This window comes from Pleurodeles waltl, chromosome 2_1 (assembly GCF_031143425.1).
Source record: "Pleurodeles waltl isolate 20211129_DDA chromosome 2_1, aPleWal1.hap1.20221129, whole genome shotgun sequence".
NCBI classification, from domain to species: domain Eukaryota; kingdom Metazoa; phylum Chordata; class Amphibia; order Caudata; family Salamandridae; genus Pleurodeles; species Pleurodeles waltl.
The window spans coordinates 533,686,209-533,712,363 of record NC_090438.1 but is presented as its reverse complement, the minus strand read 5'-3'; positions in this window follow the sequence as shown (position 1 = coordinate 533,712,363).

Sequence of the window (26,155 nt, the reverse complement as noted above, 5' to 3'; positions counted from 1 at the left end):
ATGAATGTGCAAATAGTGTGCCTGGCGGCCCAGTACATCTCCCACGTCACTGCCAAGTATCCTGGGTTTGGTGCATGATGCCTTTGTCCTGAGGAATAGCAGCACCCCAAATGTGATGGCCCAACTACAAAGGCACAGAGTGTGGATAATAGGTGAGCCAGAGTCCCCACCCTCTGTATGTCAGTGCATGTCTTCAGGTGTTATCCCCGTAGCATTGTGTCAGGTTAGTGTTTGTCCCTCAGTACTGGCAGGTGACTCTGGCTACCCAAACCTATTGTGGCTCCTGACCCCTGTGAGGAAGTAGTGGCATGCTGCATGTTCCACAACCTGGCCCTCAGACGACATGTGCCTTTTCTGCAGACGGAGGAACCTGGAGGTGCCCCTGTGGCAGCAGTAGACCTTGATGACAGTGAGGATGAGGAAGTAGAGGATGAGGATGTGGGCTACAGAATATCAGTTATACGTCAATACTTCAATGACAAACAGGTGAGACAGTGGAACTGATGATTGCTCTGACTATTGACTTCAACTGTGTGACTAAAGCATGATGGCATTCACTTCCTTTGCATCTCAATTTACTGTCACCAATGGCTTGTCACTTCACAGATGTTGGTGATATGGCCACAGTGGCCTGATGTGATTACTACAGACAGTTACAGGTCATTACTTGTATGCTATCACAGTGTTCAGATCATTTGCACTAGATGTGACTGTTCCCTTAAATACAAATTCTCAACACATAAAATACTGTCAGTCAGGTTGTGTTCAAGGGTATTTATTGTAGTGCTATACAATTGAGGCAAAAGTGCAATGGAATGGGGTAATGGTACAGGAAAGTACAGGTCTGTTTGTAGCACAGGTCTAGTGTCCAAGGGGCCATAGGAAGGGGAGCAAAGGCAGTTCAAAGTGGGCAAGGTAACAGGGTGGGACACAAGGGGGCCAATCAGGAGAGTCTCATTTCCTGGTAGTGGTCTTGGTCTTGACAAGTGTCTCTGGCTTCTGTGAGAGTTGCAGGGAACATTTATGGGGTGGTTCACCTTCTGCAGGGGAAGGGTGGCTGGTGGCCTGTGGGTCCTGTGGTGGGGCCTCCTCTCCACTAGCTCCAGTGCTGTGCTGTTGATTCCCTCATGATGTTGGCCATGACTGCCAGCACCTCTGCTATGGAGATCATGGTGGTGTTGAGGGCCTGCAAGTCCTCCCTGATCTCTTGATGGTGTTCCTCCTGCAGCCGCTTGTTCTCCTGCATGTTGTGAAGGATCTGGCCCATCGTGTCTTGGGATTGTTGGTAGGACACCAGGATCTTGGTGAGTGTCACCTTGAGAGTCGGTTCCCTGGGCCTGTCCTTCCCCTGGTGCACAGTGGTCCTCCCAGTGTCCCCTATGCCCCAGTCCCCTGAATGGTGTGCCCACTGCCACTGACCCCAGGTCCATTGATTTTTTTGGGTGTAATGTGTGGACTGGGGTCCCTCTACAGGTGGGCACACTGCTGATTGATGTGTCCTGTGGACAGAGGTGTGAGGATGCTGGGTGGGTGCTGTGGTATTGGATACTGATGGGGGAGGCTCTGTGGTGGACTGGGAGTGGGCTGGGGTGACCAACTGTACAGTGGTCCCTGATGGGCCAGGTTGTTGATCCAGATCAGGAATGTCCAGAGTTACTGTCATCACTGGGGACATCTTCCCCTCTATCGTTGCTCTTGCCCTGCCACCTTTGATTGTGTATGGTGATGTATTGTAGAATTGTTAGTTCTCTATGCTGTGCATGCTTTGGTAATGGGTGTCCATTCAGGGCAGGGAGGGCCGTTCATGCATTGGTGTGGCATGCAGGGCTTGGCATTGGGGTTAGTCATATTTGTAGGTACGGTGTGTGGGATGGAGTGGAATAGTGGGAGTGAGGGTGAGGGTGTGAGATGGCATGCAGGTATGTAGTTAAATAAGTAGTACATGTTGACTCACCAGTGTCCAGTCCTGTGGCAACTCCAGTGAGTCCTCAGGATGCCCTAATGCCAAGACTTGTTCCTCCCATGGTGTGAGCTGTGGGGGAGGAGGTGAGGGGTCCACCGCCAGTCCTCTGTATGGCGACCTGGTGCCTTGCTGCCATAGAATGGACTTTCCCCCGTAGGTCGTTCTACCTCTTCCTGATGGCGTCCCTTGTTCTTGGATGCTGTCACACGGCGTTCACCCTGTCCACGATTCTTTGCCATAGCTCCATCTTTCTGGCAATTGATATTTACTGTACCTGTGCGCGAAACAGCTGTGGCTCTACCCTGACTATTTCCTCGACCATGACCCGCAACTCCTCATCTGTAAAACAGGGGTGCCTTTTTACATATACATATATAGTGAAGTGGCTCCCCTATGGATCCATCGCAGGTCAATCAACGTATCCGCGTGCCAATGCAGGAACCTCATTGGCTGATTGCAACCTGACAAGGAAGTAGCAGCCACCATCCTGTTTGATAGAGGAAACTGTTACAGGGGATGAAATGGTGGGTGGAATGCTGATAAAAGGGTCAAGGTAGAGACTTTCTGACCTTTTGGAGGGGATATAAGTTAGAAAAAAATATAAAGTGTGCTTTTAAAATGCATGGATTAATTTTTGGATGATTTTCTAGATCCACAGGGCTCAACGTGGCCCCGGGTGTAAATCTGCGGGTGGATAAATGGATCTCAGAAACCATCGACTAAAAATATATTTATTTAACATACATCATACACCCACTCAAACAGGCAAGCAATCTCATAGTCACTTTCACACCCAGACAAACACTCTCATACCCACTCTCACACTCAGACACTCTCACACCCATTCTCACACCCCACAGACACTCTCACATTCACTCTCACTTCCAGACAGATTCTCTCATACCCACTGTCACACCAAGGCACAATCTCTAACATACATGATTATGCCTAGGTACACACTGTCACACCCACTGTTACTTCTGGATAGGTTCTCACACCCAGAGACACCCTCTTACACCCAATCTCACAGCCAGACACTGTCACACTTACTCTCACATCAAGACAGACACTCTCACACCCACTTTCACACATAGATACCCTCTCACCCACACTTTCATACCATACCCACACACACACCCTTACACCCACCTTTACACCAACAGACACATTCTCATACCAAGTCTCACACCCAGGTGCTCACACCCCTTCTCACACTGAGCCGCACTTTTTTCACACCTATGCATACACCCAGGTACACACTATCACACCCACTGTCACTTGCAGAAGACTCTCACACCCATTCCCCCACTAAGAGATATTCTCTCACACGCATTGCCACACCCCACAGACACTCTTAATCTCACTCTCACTTCCTGATAGATTCTATCATACCCACTGTCACACCCAGGCACACTCTCTGACATCCATGCTTATATCCAGGTATACACTGTCACACCCACTGTTACCTCTGGATAGGTTCTCACACCCAGAGACACCCTTTCACACCCACTCTCGCAGCCAGACACTCTCACACTTACTCTCACATCAAGACAGACACTCTCACACCCACTTTCACACATAGATACCCTCTCACACCCACTTTTATACCAACAAACACCCTCTCATACCAAGTCTCACACCCAGATGCTCACACCCCTTCTCACACTGAGCCACATTCTTTCACACCTATGCATACACCCAGGTACACACTATCACACCCACTGTCACTCGCAGACAGACTCTCACACCCACTCTTCCACAAAGAGATACCCTCTCACAAACACTCTCACACCCAGACACTCACACATCCAGACACCCTTTCATACCCACTTGCATAGACACTTTCATACTCACTCTCACAACTAGACACTTTCATACTAACTCACACTCAGGGAGACTCCATCACTCACACACTCTCACACCCAGTCTCAGGGCCAGGCATACTCCCTCACACCCATTGTCACACCCAAGTACACGCTACCACTCCACTCTCACTCCCAGACAGAGATTCTCATACCTACTCTCACACACAAAGACACCCTCTCACACACTCTCACACCCAGACATTCTCATACTCAGAGACACCTTTTCACACCCTCTCTCACATACAGCCTTACTCACTCTCATACCTAGACACTTACACAGTCACTCTCACACTCAGAGAGACTCTCTCAAAATACTCTAACATCCAGACAGACACTCTCACACCCAGTCTCCCACCCAGACATACTCTCTCACACCCAGACAGACACTCTTGCATCCCCTCTCACTCTTAGAGGAATACTCTTACACTCACTCACATACCCAGACACATACTCTTACAGCAACTCTCATATCTAGTCACAAACTCATGTGCACTTTCACACTCACACTGATACTCATACACATACACTTACTAGGGTATCTGCAACCTGATATCCAGAGTTATGGGTGCCTTTGTGTTGTAACAGAAAAGGGTCCTGGGGCAAAAATGTGGGCAGGAATTCATTTGAAGGGGTTAGGGTAGAGGTTTCCTGACCACAGGAGTTGAGATAAATGTTGCACATTACGAATAAATGGGTAGAGAATGCCAACATTTTTGTTTTGTTGTTTTCAAGATCCGTGGATGGATACATGAATCTGAATGAGATAAAAAAAATATATCTATATGTGAGGTAAAAGGATTGGCTCTGAAAAGAGCCTTTGTGTTCATGATATATAGGGGATGACTACACATGAAACAGGATGTAGTCTCTACAGTTCTTCAGGAACACTCTCTTGCCTTTGTCTGTTAGGTGAACTCCATCATTTCTGTATACACCATCCATATCAAGTCATAAATTATTGTGGTATATAAAGCCCATGTTATGGTCTCCGAGGAATGTAAAAACTGTTTTATTAACATATTTCCTGGATTTGTTTATTTGTAGACAGAGTTTAGTTGACCAGTTTCACTTCTGCCTTTGGCAAATGTTAAAAAAAACAAAGATAGTGTCTGGGGAAAAGATATATTTCATTAGGAGTTTCAAACCTTCCCCTGTAACTGTGCATAGGTCATGGCCACCACAATGCAGAATCATGAGGCCTGGATGTGGGAAATCCTTAATACTTTCAACCAAAGGAAGCAATTGATGCCACTTTAACCCTCTCTGGCCAACCCAAGTAATATCCACATTGGATAAACCCTGGTCTGTCAATGTCACTTTTCCTTGCACTATCTCTGGCCCAAAACACAAAGCGATATTCCACAATCCACACTATGAGCATTTTGGAGGGAAGCTGGAGTACACTACAGGACGAGGCTGCAGTTGAACAAGACAATTTCACAATGAATTCTTTTACAATGAAGTGTAGAAGTTGTCATTTAAACAATCACATTTAGTTGGTTGATGTAAATATGTTGGTGCAGGTAGTGTTTTTGTGACAAAAGTAAGAAACATGTTAGATTGGCTGAAGAGAATTGTAAAAAAGTATTGGTATTTCTAATATATTTATTGTATCTGCCATTCAACCACACCTATTGAAGTTGTTTTGAGAGTAAGCATGGTGCAATCAGAAACATTTATGAACTTGTGGCCTTCTGCTGCTGCAGAATGTTGCATTGCAATGTTGCTGCAGAATGTTACGCTGTAGATGTCTTGCTGGCTGCTTTTAAATTAAAGTTACCTCCAAATCTGACTTTGGAATTAAAAGTACTTCAGAGTTCTAAACTACCTTTTTCATGCATATACGTCATCCGTAAGGTATGCCCTACATGCCCCCAGGGTTGGGTGCAGTGTAACTATGAGCAGGGACCTTATAAAATATGTTTTATAAGCCCTGGTGAAGAAAAATAGCCAAATTCCCTCATTGTGGTGAATGGGCTCCATAGGCTAAAATTGGGAGACTTTATTTTAAATTAATAAAGTCCCAAAAGGAGCTAAATATATCAAGCTTATTGTTATAATAAATCCATCAACTTACCATTGTTGAATTTAACATTACTGTTTCAGGGAAAGGGTTTTGTAACTCTACTTGAAAGTGGCCAACTTAGCTCTGTAGTGCCCTTCTCTAATTGGCCAGCCTCTGACAGCCTGGCCAGGCTGCCTTGATGAGGTGTAAAGTGGCCTGCGCTGTGGACAAAGGAAGTGCCTGGGGGAGGAGATCTGCCTCAGCAGATAGTGAAACAGGAAGGGGGAGAGCAGCCAAACTGGTCTTCAAAGGAGGGAAGGACATTTGGGGCAGCTCAGGACCTCCCCCATTTCCTGCAAACCAAGACAACCAGGTGGCTCCTTGATTAGATTAGGAGAGGGCAGGAAAGGGGTGTGTTAAGTAATTTTAGCCACACCAGTGGGTGGACTCATCCAGACCTAACCTCCAAAGTTCAGATTTTGCCATTTTGGATTTGTAAGGAATGTTGCTTCCTGAGATTGATTTTTGCCACACTTCCCAGGAAGTGGTCATCCAAGAGGGTGGTGGCCTGCCTGTGATTGGACAGTTGTTCCCCCAACCCAATTTCCACCCCAGGAGCAAGGATAAATACACCCACACCTCAGATACTTAAAGGAACAAGACAAAGAAGAAGAAGGACTGCCCTGTTGGACCCTTGACCTACACCTGGACACTGCACTGTGAAGGACTGTACTAGATGCACACTTGGGCTTCACCACTAAAAGGGCTTTGCCTGTCTTCAAGAAGGGACTCCCTGTAAGCTACAGGTAAAAAAGAGCTGTTCAGAGCCCCCTACCTCAAGTCCTGCAATAAGAGCCCAGCTGAACACTGTCCAGTGGCCATTTGAGGATTCGGACAGGGTGCATTCTGGCAACTGTAGTCCTAATTCCTAATGAGCAACTCATAGCTTCTGGAACCTTGGATCAAGTTGTTTACACTTCAAGGACCTAAAAAGAACCTCTGAAAGAAGTCTGGAGACACTTGGAGTAAATGTTGTAAACAGTTTCATAACTTGAAGAGGTGCATTTTGGGGGTGGTAGTCCCAGACCGCACAAGGCAAGCCAGAGCCTCTGAACCCTTAGCTGGTGCTGTGGACCACTTTTCTGTATTAAGAAACATTTCTGAAAGTAAGTGTAACGGTTTTACATTGTGGGTGGCCTAAACTTTGGACTTTGTCCCTGTCCAAAAGATAAAATATGTAAAATATACTCCAATTTTGTAAATTGGTGTTGGATTTTTTTGTGTTTTGTGTTTTACTCATTTACTGTTTTGTGATTTTTAAATGCTATACACACTTGTCTCCTAAATTAAGCCTAACTGCTCATTGCCAAGCTATCAAGGGTTGAGCTGGGATTAATTTATTGAGAACTGACTGGCCCCAGTGAGGGTTAGTGGCCTTTTGCTAAGTGTGGGTACTTACCTGCCCTTACCAAAAATCCACTTTCTAACACCAGTCATTATTAGTCATGACCAATGTTCCCTGTAAGGCGCATGCGGAAGCTCGCGTGCACCTTTCCTTCCCCATCGCGCAGGCCCCTTCGGCAAGCGCGCACGTTAATAAATAAACCTTTTAGAGCGATATACGTGCTCCCCTAAGGCAGATAATGCTCATATTTGAATCTGTATTGAAGTGAATGAAAACAGCGTTTAAATGCCGCGGGGAGTGTTTTAAACATCATTTGGCGTACTTTAGCATACAAGCGAGCAAGTGATATTTATGTTGAAAATTGATGGTTAATGAGCTAGGAAATGCTTCAGAACAGTAGGAAATGTGCTGTTATCAACTTTTCCATCATTGTCATACTTCATAGTTGTTTATATGCATTATCACTTTCTCAGATCAAATAAGACTTTTAGAGCGATAGTCGTGCTCTCCTATTACAGAAAATGCTCATATTTGAATCTGGATTGAAGTCAATGAAAACAGTGTTTAAATGCCGCGGGGAGTGTTTAAAACATCATTTGGCGTACTTTAGCATACAAGCGAGCAAGTGATATTCATGTTGAAAATTAATGGTTAATGAGCTAGGAAATGCTTCAGAACAGTAGGAAATGTGCTGTTATCAACTTTTCCCTCATTGTCATACTTCATAGTTGTTTATATGCATTATCACTTTCTCAGATCAAATAAGCCTTTTAGAGCGATAGTCGTGCTCTCCTATTGCAGAAAATGCTCATATTTGAATCTGGATTTTCACATCAGAGCCTTAAACCCAGCCCTCTTCAGGGCTTTATCGTCTTCCTCCGGAAGTTGCCAAAATGTAACAAATAACTAAGGATGTGATCCACTTAAGCACATGACAGTTAAGCTTTAAAGATTCCTAGTCCGTAGTTTGCAAAAAGAGGAGTAAATCAGTAGCATGCCAATCATAGTCAACCATTACCCATATATGTTAGTAAGGTTCAAATATCTAAAAAGTGTGGTGTGCATAAAAGTTGAATACTTAGACAAGGTGTGGCAAACCTATTCAGAGCTTTGACTGCTACCTTGAAACATTTAAAAAATGTTGCAGATAACAGGGGATACACCCCACTCAAACAAGCAACAACTGCACTCTGGCACTTTCTAATCCCTAGCCTTTGAAATACAGGAACCAACCAAAAGGCTCTTAATCACCTGAAATTCCTTACAGACTCACACTATGAGCAGAAATGATTCAAATTTATACTTGCATAGTCTACAGTGCAAATCTGCTGAACCCTTCAAGCGGCCGTATTTAAAGTTTTTTTAATGGTATAATTCTACACCTCAATCTAATTAATTATTTTTTCCAACCCAGTTTCACAGGGCTAGATACATAGGATGCCCTCACAAGAGACTGATAAAAGGTGCTAAATAAATCGGCATGCACCTTTGTGGCCAGCTCCAGTCTATCTTCCTCTGTGGATCTCATCCTTGCATTTTTTGTTTGCAACTTAGCTTGTAGTCTTAAAGGAAGATTAAAACTCACAATTTAATTGACTCACACAGCAGAAAGCTCTATTGTCTTTTTAAATCCAAACAGACTTGCTGCTCTGCATGCTTGACCAGATCAAATTTCGCAATGATCCAGGGCAAGCTGCCTTAAGCTTGTGTAATAATGTAAAAATCTAGTTTCTTCCATAATTGTTTGTGTACTTAAATTAAATTCTAATCATATTTGAGAGGACGGTGATGCATCTGAGAGATGCAATAATCATCTGTAGCATCAACACTGTGCCTTATCTAGCCAGGTGATGAGCCTACCTTTAATGATCAATGAACCATATGCCAATGTTGGAATAAGCATGTGTCAATAACTCTGCAGATTGCGGTCAAATCTGGACCTGACATTTGTTTCAAGAGTTTCTGAAAACTAAGGTTTATTTCTATAACTAACTCAAGTTGCACATGATGTGAAACTCTCAAATTAAAATAGACACCTGAGTGTAGGAAAGTAGCCTCTTTCTAGCATGGTTACCTGCATTTTTGGCCTGTTTTTAAATGTGTTTGACTGTGTCTACTGGGATCCTGCTCTCACCCCCTAAGTTTGCTTGTTGAATACTGTTAACACACTATTCCACTCACATTTGGCATACTGGTCACCCTTTATAAGACCCCAGTATATGTACCTAGGTATCCAGGGCATTAAGGTTCCAAGGGATCCCTAAGGGTGCAGCATTTCTTTTGCCACCCATAGGTAGCCCATGCAAAGGCTTCTACAGGACTGCAATTCCAGCCTGTATGAAATGGTGCATACACCCTTTCACAGCCATTAACACTGCACCAAGTCACTTATAAGTCACTCACATACCAGGCCTTCCAACCCTGAAGGCTGGGTGCAGAGTACCAGTGTGTGAAGGCACCCCTGCACTAGCAGAGGTGCCCCTGCACTGCCCAGGACCATTTTACCAGACTTCTTGAGTGCGGGGACTCCATGTTACGTGTGCTTTATACTTAGGTCACTACCTATGTACAGCTTCACAATGGTAACTCTGAATATGGCCATCTTTGGTATCAAACAAGTTGGAATCATACACAATGGCTTTTGAAAGCATTGGTTGCATGATTCCATGCACTCTGGGGGCTCCCTAGAGGACCCCCAGTACTGCCATTACAGACTTCTGAAGTTTTCCATGCAGCCACAGCTGCTGCCACCTCACAGACAGGTTTCTGCCCTCCTGTTGCTTGAGTAGCTCAAGCCCAGGAAGGCAGAACATAGGATTTCCTTTGGGAGAGGGATGTAACACCCTCTCCCCTTACAAATAGGTGTTAGAGGCATTTGAGGGGTAGCCTCCCATAGCCTCTGGAAATGCTTTGAAGGGCACAGATGGGTGCCCTCCTTGCATAATCCAGTCTACACAGGTTCACCCCACCCAGTTCCTGCTCTGGTGCAAAACTGGACAAAGGAAATGGGTGTGACCACTCCCCTGCCAATCACCACCGTAGGGGTGGTGCTCAGAGCTCCTCCAGATGGTCCCTGGGTTTTGCCATCTTGGCATTGGCAGCAGGTGACATCAGAGCCCTCCCTTGATAGGTTCTTACCTGTGGAGCTGACCAATCCCCTTTTCAGGGTTTTTTAGGGTCTCTCCTCTGGGTGTTTCCTCAGATTCAGAATGCAAGACTCAAGCAGGAATCGTCTGCAACCATCACTTCATCTCCTACAGACAAAACTGCATCTGGACCCTCCAGGAACTCTACAAACTGCAACAAAGAAGCAAAGACAACTTCTGCAATATTGTATCTTCAGCTCCTGCCAGCAACTGCAACTGTTTCCAGGTCATGCATCCTCCGAAGACTGCCTGTCTTCAGTGTGTACCAGAAGAACAAAGGAATCTCCCTTGCAGTGAAGAAGTCACTTCCCTGCTTCAGCAGGCATCCTTCTGCAGTGACAACCGCTGGCTTGGATCCCCTCTACTGAAGAAGTGCATGGATCCAGCAACATGGGTGGTGGACTGAAGTGGTTCCGATGGTCCTGAAGTCCAGCTGTCCATCTTTGGTGAAGGTAAGAGTTTGCCTCTCCACGCAAGACAGTACCCCCGGGCACCACGTGTTTTGCAGTTGCCAAGGCTTGTTGGCATGCTTCCATGAAGGTCTTGGTACACCGTGCAGCTCTGTCCCCCAGCACTCCTTCCTGAAATGCACAGCTTCCTACATGGTTCTCCGGTGGCGTGGGATCCCTTTGTTTAGTGCTGCGTGGGCTTCCTTTTGCACCTCATTTGTCCCCATGCTGTGGGACTCCTATGCAAGCTGCCTGGTCTTCTGAGGGCTCTCTGAGTTGCTGAGAGCCTCCTCTGTCTCCCTCTGCTGGGTAGAGGCCACGAGGTCCCTCCTGGTCCCGAGCAGCACCATTTTCCGCTAACCAAGAGCTTTGTGTGTGCCAAGGATTGTTGGCGGAATTCAGCAACGCAAACCACACTGAAATCATCCATCTGGTGTGGGACATCATCTGCACCAGCCAGGAAACCACATCCATCTTCTTAAGTGCAGTACTGACTGTTCTTTTTCACCTGTGATTCTTCTTTTTCACCTTCATCTGCGTTAGCAGGGGCTCCTGTTCTCCCTGTACTCTTCAGTGCTTCTTGGACTTAGTCCTCTTCTTCCACAGGCCTTAAGGTCCAGGAATTCATCATTGGATTTTTGCAGTCTCTTCTGGTTCTTGCAAAATCTTCTATCACATGTTCTTGTGTGTTCTAAGAAGGTTACTGTGAGTTACTCCTGCTTTCTTGGGCTCTGGGATCGGTTCTATTACTTGCTTTTGGTGTTTTCTAATACTCCCAGCACCCCTCTACACACTATGCTTGCCTAGGTGGGAAACTGACTTTCACAGTCCACTATTTTAGTATATGGTTTGTGTTCCCCCAAGCCTACTTCTAACTAATGAGATTTTCACTATTTGCACTGTTTCATAACAGTTTTTATAGCTGCTTCTGCATTCTAGTGTATATACTGTGTTTAGTACTTACCTCCTAAGGGAGTATAGTCTTTAAGGTATTTTTGTCATTTGTGTCACCAAAATAAAGTACCTTTATTTTTGTATCACTGAGCATTTTCTTTCATGTGTGTGAGTACTGTGTGACTACAGTGGTATTGCATGAGCCTTGCATGTCTCCTAGTTAGGCCTTGGCTAATCACCCACACTACCCCTAGAGAGCCTGACGTATAGACACTGACTACATTTCACTATTAAGGGATATCTGGACCTGGTATAAGGTGTAAGTACCTTAGGTACCGACTACAAACCAGGCCGGCCTCCTACATTGGTGGTGCAAGGGCGGGATAATTACTTGGATTTGCCTTATCACTCTGTCACTGGTGCTTTCCACAGTAAAGAGTACTCTGTACCTATAGCTCTATATACATATACCTAGTTACAGGATCTAGTCTGTTACCTTCATTTCTAAGAGACTAGGGGGTAGGTAGAGTAGGTTTTTCTTTTTCACTGATACTACTCTAACACTGACTACATCATGTCTACTGCTGGGCTTAGCTTTGAGGTCAGGGGTACTCCCTATAAGGGCATGGCCTTCGAATAACTCAAGGGGCTTTGCTCAGAGAAGATACTAGATGTAAGGAAGAACCGTAATAGGAATTTTCTGTTAAGTCCCCTTCTTCAGGATGATCAGGACCATGCTGATAACCAGGAGGAGTAGGGGGAGGGGGAGTCTTACCCCTTAGAGTCAGGGAATCATCCTGAAATAGAGGGGAGGGCTCTTCCAAAGATCTTCCTTCTAGCAAACCATCTAGTGTAGCTGGCAGTGGAAGGGGTAGTCACTCTGGGAAGTCTAACTTCACACCTGGAGTTCAGGTTACCAGGGTTAGTAAGGTTAGGGAAAGATCTACCTCTGCCCACTTTCATATCACCTCAGTTTCTGAGGGATCCCATGGTTCACTTCCAGGTGATGACTTCATAGATAGGGAGCTAAGGAAACTGAGACCGGAGGAGGCCAGGCTGAGGCTGCAGCAGCAACAGGTAGCCCTAGATAGGGAGGCCTTGGCTGTGGAGAGAGAGAGAGGCAGGGGTTGGGGTTAGTTCCTCTTGGTGGCAACAGCAGTTTCAGGAATTATGGAGTTAGGAAAGATACCATAGACTCTAGAAAGTTGCATATAATTGTTGCCCCATACAAGGTGGGGGGTGACATCCAAAAGTGGTTTGCTGCACTTGAGAGGGCCTGTGAAGTTCAGAGGGTCCCTCACAGACAGTGGGCTGCTATTCTCTGGTTGTCTTTTTCTGATAATGGGAGTACCAGACTCCTCACTGTCAGGGAGGAGGACTCTGACAATTACAGTATTCTTAAGAATGCACTCATAGATGGATTTGGGCTCACCACAGAGACGTACAGAATAAAGTTTAGAGAAACCAAAAAGGAATCCTCGCAGGATTAAGTTGACTTTGTGGACTGTTCTGTCAGAGCTCTAGAAGGCTGGTTACAAAGCAGCAAAGTGTTTGACTATGAGGGCTTACATAATCTACTATTGAGAGAGCATATTTTGAATAACTGTGTGTCTGATTTGTTACACCAATACTTGGTAGACTCAGATCTGACCTCTCCCCAAGAAATTGGGAAAAAAGGCAGACAAATGGGTCAGAATAAGGGTGAGCAGAAAAGCTCATACAGGGTGTGACAAAGAAAAGAATAAAGAATGTGAAAAGTCTAAGGACAAGGGTGAGGACAAGCATAAAAGTAAAGATTCCTCCTGAGGTCCACAACACTCCCCTGGGGGTGGGGATATAACCTCTTTCTCTTCCTCTTCTGCACACCAGGGAAAGCCTTGGAGCTATGTGTGTAGAGGTAAAGGTCATAGGCCAGGGACCAAATCCTGTCCAGGTAATATAACTGAGCCTACCACCACTATTACATCCACGTCAACTTCTAGTATACCTAGTAGTAGTAGTAATAGTGGTGTGACTACTGCATTAGTCAAAGTAAAGGTGTGGGTCCATCATAGAAACTTGGGTAGGTGTAGAAACCCCCAAGGAAGTTTCTGTCTCATCTGGAGGCATTGGCCTTGCCACCACAACTGCTTGTCCCTTTAACATGGAGACGTACAAGCAGTTAATTGAAATAAATGGTGTTGCGGCCCAGGCCTACAGGGACACAGGTGCCAGTATCACTTTAGTGACTGAAAACTTGGTGTCACCTATACAACACCTTCTTGGACAGAAGTTACTGATGTCAACAACTCCACTCAGTTTCTTCCCTTTGCTGTAGTGCAACTTAGGGTGGAGTTACTGGCCCTAAGCAGGTGGTGGTGTCACCTAGCTTACCTGTGGACTGTCTCCTAGAAAATGACCTAGAGGCCTCAGGTTGGGCTGAAGTAGAGTTTAGGACCCATGCATCCATGCTGGATATCCCCAAGCAATTGCTTCCTTTAATCTCAGGTGAGATGAAAAAGCAAAGAAGAGAAGGCCTCAGATTCCTCCTCTCCGAAGAGGTAAATAGGGTATCAAAGCATCCCTGACCCACCCTATCACTAAGGATTCTATTCCTGTGGTGGGAGATACCTTTCCTAAGGTACAACCTGTATCAGTGGAGTCAACAGCTACCACAACTGAACTCCCAGAGGTAAAAGTCCCTCTCTGTGAGAACACTAAAACAGATAAGCATACCTGGCCTATCTTAGTAAATTTGGAGCAACCCTCCAGCCCTCCCAGAGAAACTTTAGTGCAGCACCCCTGCACTGCCTCTAAAAACATAGGACAGCAGCCCTGTCCTGATGTGGAGCCTTTAAGACAGCAACCCTGTCCTGCTTGCTCCAACCCAAAAGGGACAGCAAACCTGAACTGACATAGGATCCCAGGGACAGTCATCCTGTCCCTTTTTAAAACTTTGTCACAATCTTAAAAATAGGGAATCTAGGAGTTGACACTTGCACTGTTTGCTAGCTAAAAATCTCCAAACAGGGTGATTCACCTCCCACAGGGAAGGAACCATTCAGTGGATGATAAAAGGAGTAACCACTCCATTACAGACCTACTCGCCATTTATCACCACTTAGACAATAAAGTCTCAACTGGCCAAGGTTAGCCTTTTTGTCCTTCATTTGGGGATGTGTGTGTAGAAAAGTAGCCTCTTTCTAGCATGGTTACCCTCCTTTTCGGCCTGTTTGTTAGTGTGTTTTTTCTCTTCCCCCTAAATTTGCTTGTTGGATACTGTTAACACAGTATTCCACTTATAATTGGCATACTGGTAACCCATTATGAGTCCCTAGTATATGGTACCTAGGTTTCCAGGGCGTTTGGGTTCCAGGGGATCCCTATGGGCTGCAGCATTTCTTTTGCCACCTACGGGACTGCCATTGCAGCCTGTATGAAATGGTGCATGCACCCTTTCACATCGATTGACACTGCACCACATCACTTATAAGTCACCCATATAACAGGCCTTCCAACCCTGAAGGCTGGGTTCAGAGTACATGTGTGTGAGGGTGCACTAGCAGAGGTGCCCCCACATCATCCAGGACCATTTTCCCACACTTCATGAGTGTGGGGATGTAATTTTATGTGTGCACTGTACATAGATCACTACCTCAGTACAGCTTAACCATGGTAACTCTGAATATGGCCATCCTTGGTGTCAAACATGTTGGAATCATACCCCAAGGCTTTTGCAAGCAGTGGTTGCATGATTCCATGCACTCTGGGGTCTCCGTGGAGGACCACCAGTACTGCCCTACCAGCCTTCTGAGGTTTTCCAGGCAGTCACAGCTGCTTCCCCCTAACAGACAGGTTTCTGCCCTCCTGTTGCTTGAGCAGCTCAAGCCCAGGAATGCAGAAGAAAGGATTTCCTTTGGGAGAGTGATGTTACAATCTCTCCCTTAGAAATGGGTGTTACAGGCATAGGAGGAGGAGTCTTCTAGAGCCTCTGGAAAGGCTTTAAAGGGCACAGATGGTACCCTCTTTGCATAATCCAGTCTACACCGGTTCAGGGACCCCCAGTCCCTGCTCTGGGGTGAAACTGGACAAAGGAAAGGGGAGTGACTACTCCCCTGTCCCTTACCCCCCCCCCGAGGGATGGTGCTCGCTGCTCCTCCAGAGGGTCCCTTGGTTTTGCCATCTTGGATGCCAAGGTGGTAGGGAAATCTGGGAGCATCTGAGTGGCCAGTGCCAACAGGTGATGTCAGAACCCTCCCCTGATAGGTGCTTAACTGTTTAGCTGAACATTCTGCTTTTCAGGGCTATTAAGGGTCTATCCTCTGGGTGTCTCCTCAGATTCAGATTGCAAGACTCAAGTAGTAATCCTCTGAATCCTTTACTTCACCTTCTGCCAACGAAATTGCATCTGGACCCTGCAGGAACTCTACAAACTGCAACAAAGAAGCAAAGACAACTTCTGCAATATTGTATATTCAGCTCCCACCAGCAACTGCAACTGTTTCCAAGTTGTGCATCCTGCGAGGACTGCCTGTCTTCACCCCGCACCAGAAGAATGAAGGAATCTCCCTTGAAGGGAAGGAGTCACTTCCCTGCTTCAGCAGGAATTCCTCTGCAGTGACAACCGGTGGCTTGGGTCCCCTCTCCTGAAGAAGTGCATGGATCCAGCAACATGGGTGGTGGACTGAAGTGGTCCTGATGGTCCTAGAGTCCAGCGGTCCAACTTTGGTGTAGGTAAGAGTTAGGTTCCCCACGCAAGACAGTACCCCCGTGCACCACGTGTTTTGCAGTTGACAAGGCTTGTTGGTATCTTTCCATGAAGTTCTTCATGCACCTTGCAGCTCCGGCTCCCAGCACTCCTTCCTGCGAGGCACAGCTTCCTGCGAAGTTCTCCAGCGGCGTGGGATCCCTTTGTGTAGTGATGCAAGGGTCTCCTTTCGCATCTCCCTTGTCCCCATGCTGTGGACTCCTGTGCATGCTGCCTTGTCTTCTGAGGGCTTTCTGAGTTGCTGAGAGCCCCCTCTGTTTCCCCCTCCTGGGTGAGGCCACCAGGTCCCTCCTGGTCCCGGACTGCTACCAAGAGGGGGAGTCTGATACAGGGAGAAATGGCACACTAAGTAATTCGGATTATCTTAGTTACACATAATAGTATACAACGGTGCACTACAGTGGGGATTACACCCTCAAAATCCCCTACATTGATTTGACAAGTCAATCAATAAAACCTACAGCAAAACTAGCGCTCGTTAATATCACCTCATACTCAAATGTATCTAATGTCAATTATTAACCGGAAATGTAATCTAACAGCAAAAAACAAAATATTTCCCCTCAATATCACATTAAATATAAAAACATCAGTAGTGACATCAGAGAAAGGCGTTAACATTTCACTGCTGAGATTCTTATATCAAAAGGTCTCTATCTTCATTCTAATATAACATATACCACTCAAAACCCAAATATTAGTCACAGTTACATCCAATTTGTTAGTCCATGATTTTAATCATCATGTCTCCACCTGTGAGTTTTGTTCTTCCCAAACTTCTCATCAATTCGAAGTTGTAATATCCATTCGATTATTATTAGTCCATCATTTCCAAATTCACTTCACAGATATATTGAATTCCCATCCTTTAGTTATTACTCCATCTTTTCCATGACGACCTCACAGTCTTATATATTAGTCCATCGTTTCCATAACGACCTCACAGCCAACACGTGTTTCATCAAATGACTTCATCAGAGCTGAAATTTTAGTCGCATTCGTCATGTGAAAAAAAACACCTGGGTACCAAGGCCATAAATATAATCAAAACTCACCATTAACCACTGCATATTTAAAATTCCCTATATTTACAAAAAAAGGTTTACTAAAAAGAAGAAAAGAGACCAAGGCCCATTCCACAGGCAAGTGTGCGTCAAAAAAGGTAAGTGCTGTGTCGATTTCTCACCCGCAAGCGAGCTCGTGCATCATTTCCCCTTCTCCGGTCGGAATGGTGTGTGTCGTCTTTCCTCCTGGCAGGGGAGTGATGCGTCGAGCTGGGCAGCACTCGGGTCCGGGCAGTCGTTGCATAATTTTTCCATGCCCAGCAAGGTTTACGTTGAAAATCCTGCCACATGGTAATAGCAAAACCACGCTGTGAGGGTTGCGATGATACCAGCCTCCGTCAGCGATGTGGCGTGTCATCTCTCCAGCCGTGTGCGTCGATCTCCCAGCTGTGCTTCAAGCTCTTTGACGTTTTCAGCCGCAGAGCCGGCGCACATCGTTTCTTTAGCCGCTCTCGGAGGTTGCATCAGAAATTTTCCCAGATGGCGGTCAGTGCATGGATTTTCAGGTTTGGTCTTCCAGCTTCACCTGTCAAGGCCCCAGGAACTGGATAGGGCACCACTTGGCAGGGCAGGAGTCTCAGCAGAGAGTCCAGGTGCTGGTAGGGGGAAGTCTTTGATGGCCCTGAGATTTTAACAACAGGAGGCAAGCTCAGGACAAGCCCTTGGTGATTTCTTCACAAGCAGGAATGGACAACAAAGTCCAGTCTTTGTCCCCTTTCATCAGGCAGAAGCAGCAACTGCAGGATAGCTCCACAAAGCACAGTCACAGGCAGGGCAGCTCTTCTTCCTCTGCTCTTCAGCTCTTCTCCAGGCAGAGGTTCATCTTGGTTTCCAGAAGCGATATAAAGTCTGTAGTTTTGGGTGCCCTTCTTATACCCATTTTGCCCTTTGAAGTAGGCTTACTTCAAAAGAAACTCTCTCTTATTTCTGAAATCCTGCCTTGCCCAGGCCCAGGCCAGGCCCCAGACACACACCAGGGGGTTGCAGGCTGCACTGTGTGAGGGCAGACACATCACTTTCAGGTGTGAGTGACCACTCCTCTCCTCCCTCCTAGCACAGATGGCTCATCAGGATATACAGGTTACACCCCAGCTCCCTTTGTGTCATTGTCTAGTTTTGTTTGTCTGATTATTTAGCAGGCATAAAAGCATGTCCATGCCTCATCAGCAGCTTTGAATAGCCTGGCTAGCAACCCATTACGCCCGGGGGTGCCTGCAGGACGTAAAGAGGATATTGCTAATGGCAAAGTGTTCATTTTGATCAATTCACATTTCCCCTTCCCCCATACCCAAAGGTGTGACTCCAATACCCGGCTTCCAAGTTTCTTCCCACTGACTAGCTGGGTGTGAGCCATAGAAGTTCGCAACATATTGCATCCAATTGTCAGCTGAAATTGAAGTTTTAGACTGGCCCCACTTGACCTATACTGCACCAATCTCCAAAATGTACTAGAGTTCTTTTGCTTTAGTGCCTCATGTAGCTTCACCCATGTTTTTCCTCCCTCTGCTGTGTCAAGGCTCATACTTTTGCTTTATGGGTTTTTCTTATTTGCTAGACTCCCTCCGTGAGAACACTTGAATTACTAATAATCTGAGATTTTCTCAAGTGGTTATTCATCTGTCGCTTGAGCATTATGAGTTCAGGACATAAGTGTTTAAACGATGGGACCTTACGTGAGCCCGATGAAATTGTGGGTGAGGCAAATTGATTTAACAGAGCAGACTTCAAGAAGATCCATTGTGAAGGGGATGCTACTTGGTCAACATTGGAAACTAAGAGAAATTTGTCCTGCAATTCCACCTTTTTTAGACGATATGTTAGAGCTCCATTTAACTCTGCGTGGTGCGCTCACCCCCTCTTGAGATCCCTCTGCCTTATTCAAAGGTCATCTAGGCAAGCATCATGAGATAGACCAGACTAGCACGGCATGATCACTGAACAAATCTGGAATCACCTAACAATAACTCACTTGGTTAAATGCTGGACTGACACCCAAATATAATCTATTAGAGATGAACTTATTTGCAACCAGAAGGTGCAGGCAGGAGGGATATCCCAAATACCTCTAATGTTCAGCACCCTCATACCAAGCAGGTTAAGCAGTGTGACAAATTTCTCACCAGCAGCATCCTTTTTGATTAGGCTATAGTTAGTCACAGTAATTGACCAGATAACATCATCCTCTTGGACCCACATTGTTGGCGGTGCTGTATCAAGAATGAGCATATTGAAATCGCCAGTCAGTAACCACATGGCCTCCAAATATTATACTCTTAAAGATCTTATAGTATTTGCCACTTCAGTTAAAGCATTTTTTTCCCTTGGCTGTTTTGGGTTAATATAGATTGACCCTATGATAATCTGCAATCAGCCCCTCGAATTGTGCTTGAGAGCTGGTGCTAATTTGACAACAATATAAGAACCCAGGGCATTGGCCAGAACAACCCCACTTACAGCTAAGGACTTTTGATTAGGACAGAGACCCCACCTGAGAGATGGCCGCCTTTCATAGATGGCTACCTTTCATAGATGGCTTGGCAGGAGAGAACATTTCAAAATGGTCTGGACATATTGTAGGAGATAACTGGCAAGTTTCCTGAAGGCAGATTATTTAGTTTTTACTTATGGTGTGAAGTACTTCCTCATTGTCCAGTAAAGAACTTAGTCCCCGCATATTCCTGGAGCAAAATGTCAGCGATGGTAGTCGGGTGTTTACTGATTTGAGGAGTCCCTGGTTGGTTGACCGTCAACTGCTATTCAGCACGATTTGCTTGTCACCCAACAATCCCTTTTGTTAATTGCAAGGTCTTTTGTAACCATTAATTATTCAACCAACGACTTTCTATCTTCAACACCTTTTGAAGTATGGAGGATGGACTTCTTACAGAAGGAAGTGGCACAGGTTTTGACCAGAATCCAGTGGAATCTAAGGGGAATTGGTGTCCTAAGTAAATTACCCCATTGTGACAGGACATTTGCATGATACTAAATTTTTCTTAAGATTTCTGGATTGTGAAATTGAACTTTAGTGGATTCCCTGGGGTTACCATCAGTGCCAGGGACAAAAGCTACATACTCAATCTCTTTAGATTGCATCTGATTCATGCTAGGCAAGACCAAAAATAATTTTAGATTATTCCCACAATGAAGCACATCTTCACCGCCTCAAGATGTGTATTCCGGATCTAATATTAGGGTAGCGCAGTCATGCTCTAGATTTCTGGGAGCCCAATCTCACTTGCAGAGATGCAGCAGGTTCACCCACCCTGGGATATCCCTAGGATATCCGTGGCTCGACTGAGATGCTTTAACATGACAAAACCTTGGTTGAGAGCTTATTAAGGTAATTTTTCCTGGCCCCGCCAGCTCACCCACTTCCCTCCTGTCAGGACGCATAGTAATAGATGTTCTTCAGTCAGGTGTTTTCTCAATGTACACTTAACGGTGGGGGGCAGTATCTGCGGTTGCTTCCCAAGGCTTCAAGTACTTTGTTTGAAATTCTTTAACTAATCTTTGAGACTGTACAGAGGTTTCATCCTAGCATGCATGGCATGAGGTCTGGCATTCTTTAGATAATTTTAAGACTGCATTCTGTGATGCCGTTAGCCTTATGTATCCTTTTTCTTTCAGACCTGCTGGGGCTGAAACAACAGCGGGATACCTGAGATCATCACATGGGCATCCCAATTTATCTCGGGTTTCCATATCTCCCAACAATGAAGATCTCACTATTGCATCAGGAGGGGACCTAGAAGACCCCTTTCTGGCGACTTGGGCAAGGCCATCATTCCAATCCTTTTTCTGCCCCTGGAGGAGGCTGGCGTCCTATCTGTCTTGTGGACTCTGACTTCCTTTCCCTCCTGAGGGGACCTTAGTGACAAGTTAGAAAGATTGCATGAAATTTCTGAGGCACTCTACTGCACCCTTTTAGACATTTGTTAAGTTTCCACTGTCAGAGTCACCAGATCCTCGGGGTCTGTGCACGTTCCCAACACTTCCACCACAAGACAGCTCCAATACTCTGATTAGAATTGTCACAGAGTCTAAGAGAGTCCAAGTGGGGAAAAGGGGATAAGGAATGGAACAGCTGGGAAGGAGACCTGTAGGAAGCAATAAGGTTAAAACACACAATATCAAGATTATATCATATTAATCAGTACTAGGTATGACTCTAACCATTGTCATTCTGTAAACATGGACAACCTAAGCATAGACTTAAATAACTAGGCTTCAAGATGACTGGATATCTGTGAGGGAATCAAGAAAGGTTAAATGCAATTTTAAAATTCAAGTATTATCTTTTGCATGAGGATCAGGAAATAATCTGAATGATTTCTAAACCAACAGATGAATTGTGTTTGAGAAACTTATGTACATACAACATTACATCTAGAACTCTAGCATTTTAGTTTTTTCTCAAAATTGCCAGAACATGAATTGCGCACATTGCAGATTTTTACAAAGGTTGTAAATACCATGGAATGATTGTGCACCATGAATAACATAAATTAGACTCAAGAAATAAATCACGTGTCTTGCCAACTCGAAAGCCACAAGTAAATGCCATGAAGTGGTAGCACATAATGAACACCGTGATTTTAAACACAGGAAATGAATTGCGCGTATTGCCGATTCGAGTACCCCCAAGTAAATGCCATGAAATGGTAACGCTCGCTGAATAGCATGAATTCAACACAAGTAATGAATTGCACGTTCTGCCGATTCGAATGTCAGCCAATAAATGTCATGAAATGGTAACACACAATGAATATCATGAATTAGACACAAGAAAAGGAATCGCGCGGCTTGCCGATTCGAAGATCACCATATGAATGTCAGGAAATGGTAGCGTACAATGAATAACATGAATTACACACAAGAAATGAATTGCGCGACTTGCTGATTCGAATGCCACCATGTAACTGCCAAGAAATGGTGGCGCACAATGAATATCAAGGGCTAAAGCACGAGGAACGAATCGTGCGTCTTGCCGATTCAAATGCCACCATGTAACTGCCAAGAAATGGTAGCGCACAATGAATATCAAGGGTGAAAGCACGAGGAACGAATCGCGCGTCTTGCTGATTCGAATATTAACATGTAAATGCCAGAAAAACCTAGAGCACATTCACACACACAAGGTAAAATCTCTCAACATGAAAATTAGGCCCAAGAACTCGGATGCCTTCGAAAACGGATCGGCCTCCGTCTTACCGCCCTGATCAAGGATCACCAAAGTAAATGAAGGGCAAAGGCCTGGAAGATCAAAGTAGGCCTCCGGAACAGGAGCTCAGGAAGTTGCTGCTGCTCTGCACCGGGACCTCTGAATAGTGAGCACGTGGAGCTGGGCTGGCTCCCTTTTATAGAGTCTTAGCCCAGCCCACCAACCACACCCAGGCATGCTGCAGGGAAAGCTTCTAGAAGGCCCTGGAAGGGGACCACCCCCTGACACAGTATGAAAGCCTGCAGCACTACATTGCATTTGAACAGTATTTATATGCATGCTGAACATAAGTCTTCAGGATTAAACTCTGTAATGCAAAAGGTTAAACAACATCATATGAGCACAATGCATAAATTATGTTAGCTTGAAACTGTTAGGTTTTTGCATTCTAGTCGCCCGTGGAGCGCACACTGCCCTGATGTTGACATCCACAGACGCTTTTTGTTTTTTCTTGACAGAGTAGCAAATGACCCTTCAGGTCCTCTTGGAGTCTTTAGTGCCAGGGGGTTCCAGGGTCAGGGAACTAATATCACTTCCTTGTGAGGAAGTCACTTGAGTTACTTGAGCAAAGCCATTGGTGCCTACAGTTTGCCCATCTAGATTTTGAGAGGTCTCCTAATGATTAACCAAGTAAGTTAGTGGGTCAGTGAGCCTTTTGAAACTCATACTCAACAAAAGTTGGGACGTAATCTGAGTTAGATACATCCTCAACTAATTTTAGTGGTTCTGAACCTGTTACTTTTTGGTTGCACATCATGAGTTACTTCTTCGTGGCTACAGTGGTCTTTTGCCTGTAAGTTGGTTATTGGTGATGCCTGGATCTGGTATGACTGCAGATTACTGTCATAATCCATAACACTTAAAATCGTCTCATCATCAATATGGTGATCTTCTGAAGCTTCCTGGTGCCCATCTAGTAAAATGGTTTTGTCACTATTCGCTGGCCACTTGTTCTTTGCAGTGCCCAAGTTCGGGACTCTTCTACTTCAATGGTAGGCCGTCCTGATGTTACAACCCACAGGTGTCAAAGAGAGAGTTACTTCTTCAGGCACAATGACTTCTGAGGTCATGATGTTCACAGAGAAAATCCCTATCAGTCCCAGAGGGAAAGAGGGGTTATTACAATTGCTCCTAAGATTTTCAACCACCACCACTAAGACTTCCAGGCATAATGGCTGAAAGGGCTTTTACTTCTGCTGCTCTGCTGTACTGCCATCACAGCTTCTGTCTCTGAAATCCGGAGCTATGGCTCAGTTTGCCTGGCCGTCCCTGTTGGCCACTGGAGAGGCTCTCTTTACTGGAGAAATAGCCAGTCTGGTAGGTGAACTTTGGCCTACCCATACTGGTGTTCAGCTCCGGCAGTACTCTGTGCCTAGGACTTGAACCTGCACTCTGTCCACTATGGTGTGCCCTTTAAAACGTCCCACAGGCATTGCCTCCTGCATGCTAGAGACCGGTGTGTCAACATTTGGGGACAATGTCAATTGAACTGATTAATTGAATTGATGTCCTCATCCCAGTAATATGGCTCCATTTTCAACGTATAATACCTCTTTATCCCATCAATTACTACGACGTTCTTCATAAGTGATCGCTCAAAGGTTATTTGGTCATCTATTTTTTCTTGTTTAAAAGGGTGCATCTTCCTCTTAGATTTCTTCAAGAGCCTAGCAGCACATGCCTGTAGGAGCAGTGAACTTCTAGTGTGCATCCTGAAGTTGCACAGTGGTGTATAACAAATTAACACAAGCAGATGGATGTAGTTAATGAGAAATGAGAAACTGGAACAACAGGGATCTTCCAAGGGGGCCCACAAGCGGTGAATGCAGGCAATGGGAAACAGGAAACAGGAGCAGCAGGTATCTTCGGGTGGGAGCACAGAGCAGTTAACCCAGGCACCAGAGGACTGGAAGACTTCTGTGAATGGGGCTCTCCATTGTCACCCACAACCCGCACCGAGACCGAGCTGGACCACTTCTGTAGGGATCCAGAGCTTACTCTTTAACACAGCTGGCTATGGCTGCAGTGCTTACTCCTCTATCTCCACAAGGCATTGCTGATCCCAGACCTGCCTGACTGGTGCTAGGCACTGGTGATGACTGCAACACTACCATCACAATCGTCCCCAACTATGCCCAACTAGGCCAGCAGCCCAGCCCCTACCTGTCCTGGGCTATCCTGGGTAGCTGGGCAACTTGGGTGGCTTAGATGACTCAGTGGCACAAAAACACCGCTCCCCTGCTACACCCCACTGGACATTCTGTACTCTGCTCGGCTCCACCTCTACCTTCACCTCGAGTCTCACGCAAATCCACCAGCAAAACTTCAGAGACTTCAGGGTTTGCGCCCTCTAGTGAAGTACTTGCAATAAAGTTAAATAATAATAGAAGTAGCTATTTAAAGATGGTTTGGGTATACTACTGCAGAGCCATAGTATTCATGAATTGGTATTCACATGTGCTTTTGAAAGTATTAAACTCTACTTTGTATTCCCAGGTAAATGTACACTGTGCCAGATATACTGCAAGTCATAACTATTAACAAAAGGATAGACCACTTACACATGCAGTCAGACACAGAAATCAATCAATCATTTTTTTTTTATAAAGCACGCTACTCACCCGTGAGGGTCTCAAGGCGCTTGGTGGGGGGGGGCAGGAGAGTCATTGTTCAAACAGCCATGTTTTTAGTTTTTTTCTGAAGAGCAGGAGGTCTTTGGTTTTGCGGAGGTTGGTGGGGAGGGAGTTCCAGGTTTTGGGGGCGAGGTAGGAGAAGGACCGGCCTCCTGTGGTGGTGTGTTGGATGCGGGGGACTGTGGCTAGGGCGAGGTTGGCTGATCGGAGGTTGCGGGTGGGAGTGTGAAAGTTCACTCTTTCGTTGAGGTATGTCAGGCCGGTGTTGTGAAGGGATTTGTGTGCGTGGATGAGGATCTTCAATGTGATTCTCTTGTTCATGGGAAGCCAGTGAAGGGATTTAAGGTGTGGTGAGATTCGTTCGTGGCAGGGGAGGCCAAGGACGAGGTGCGCGGCGGTGTTCTGGATTCTCTGGAGTTTATGTGTGAGTTTGAGTGTGGTGCCGGCGTAGAGGGCGTTACCGTAGTCTAATCTGCTGCTGATGAGTGCATGGGTGACTGTCTTCCTGGTCTCTGGGGGAATCCATTTGAAGGATTTTTTTAGAGTGCAGAGTGTGAGGAAGCAGGAAGAGGTAAGAACATTGATTTGCTGTGTCATGGAGAGGGAGGGGTCCGGGATGATGCCAAGGTTGCGTGCGTGGTTTGCGGGGGTGGGTGCCGGTCCTAGGGCAGTGGGCCACCAGGTGCCATCCCATACGGTTTTGTTGGGGCCAAAGATGATGATCTCGGTTTTGTTGGAATTAAGCTGGAGGCGGTTAGTT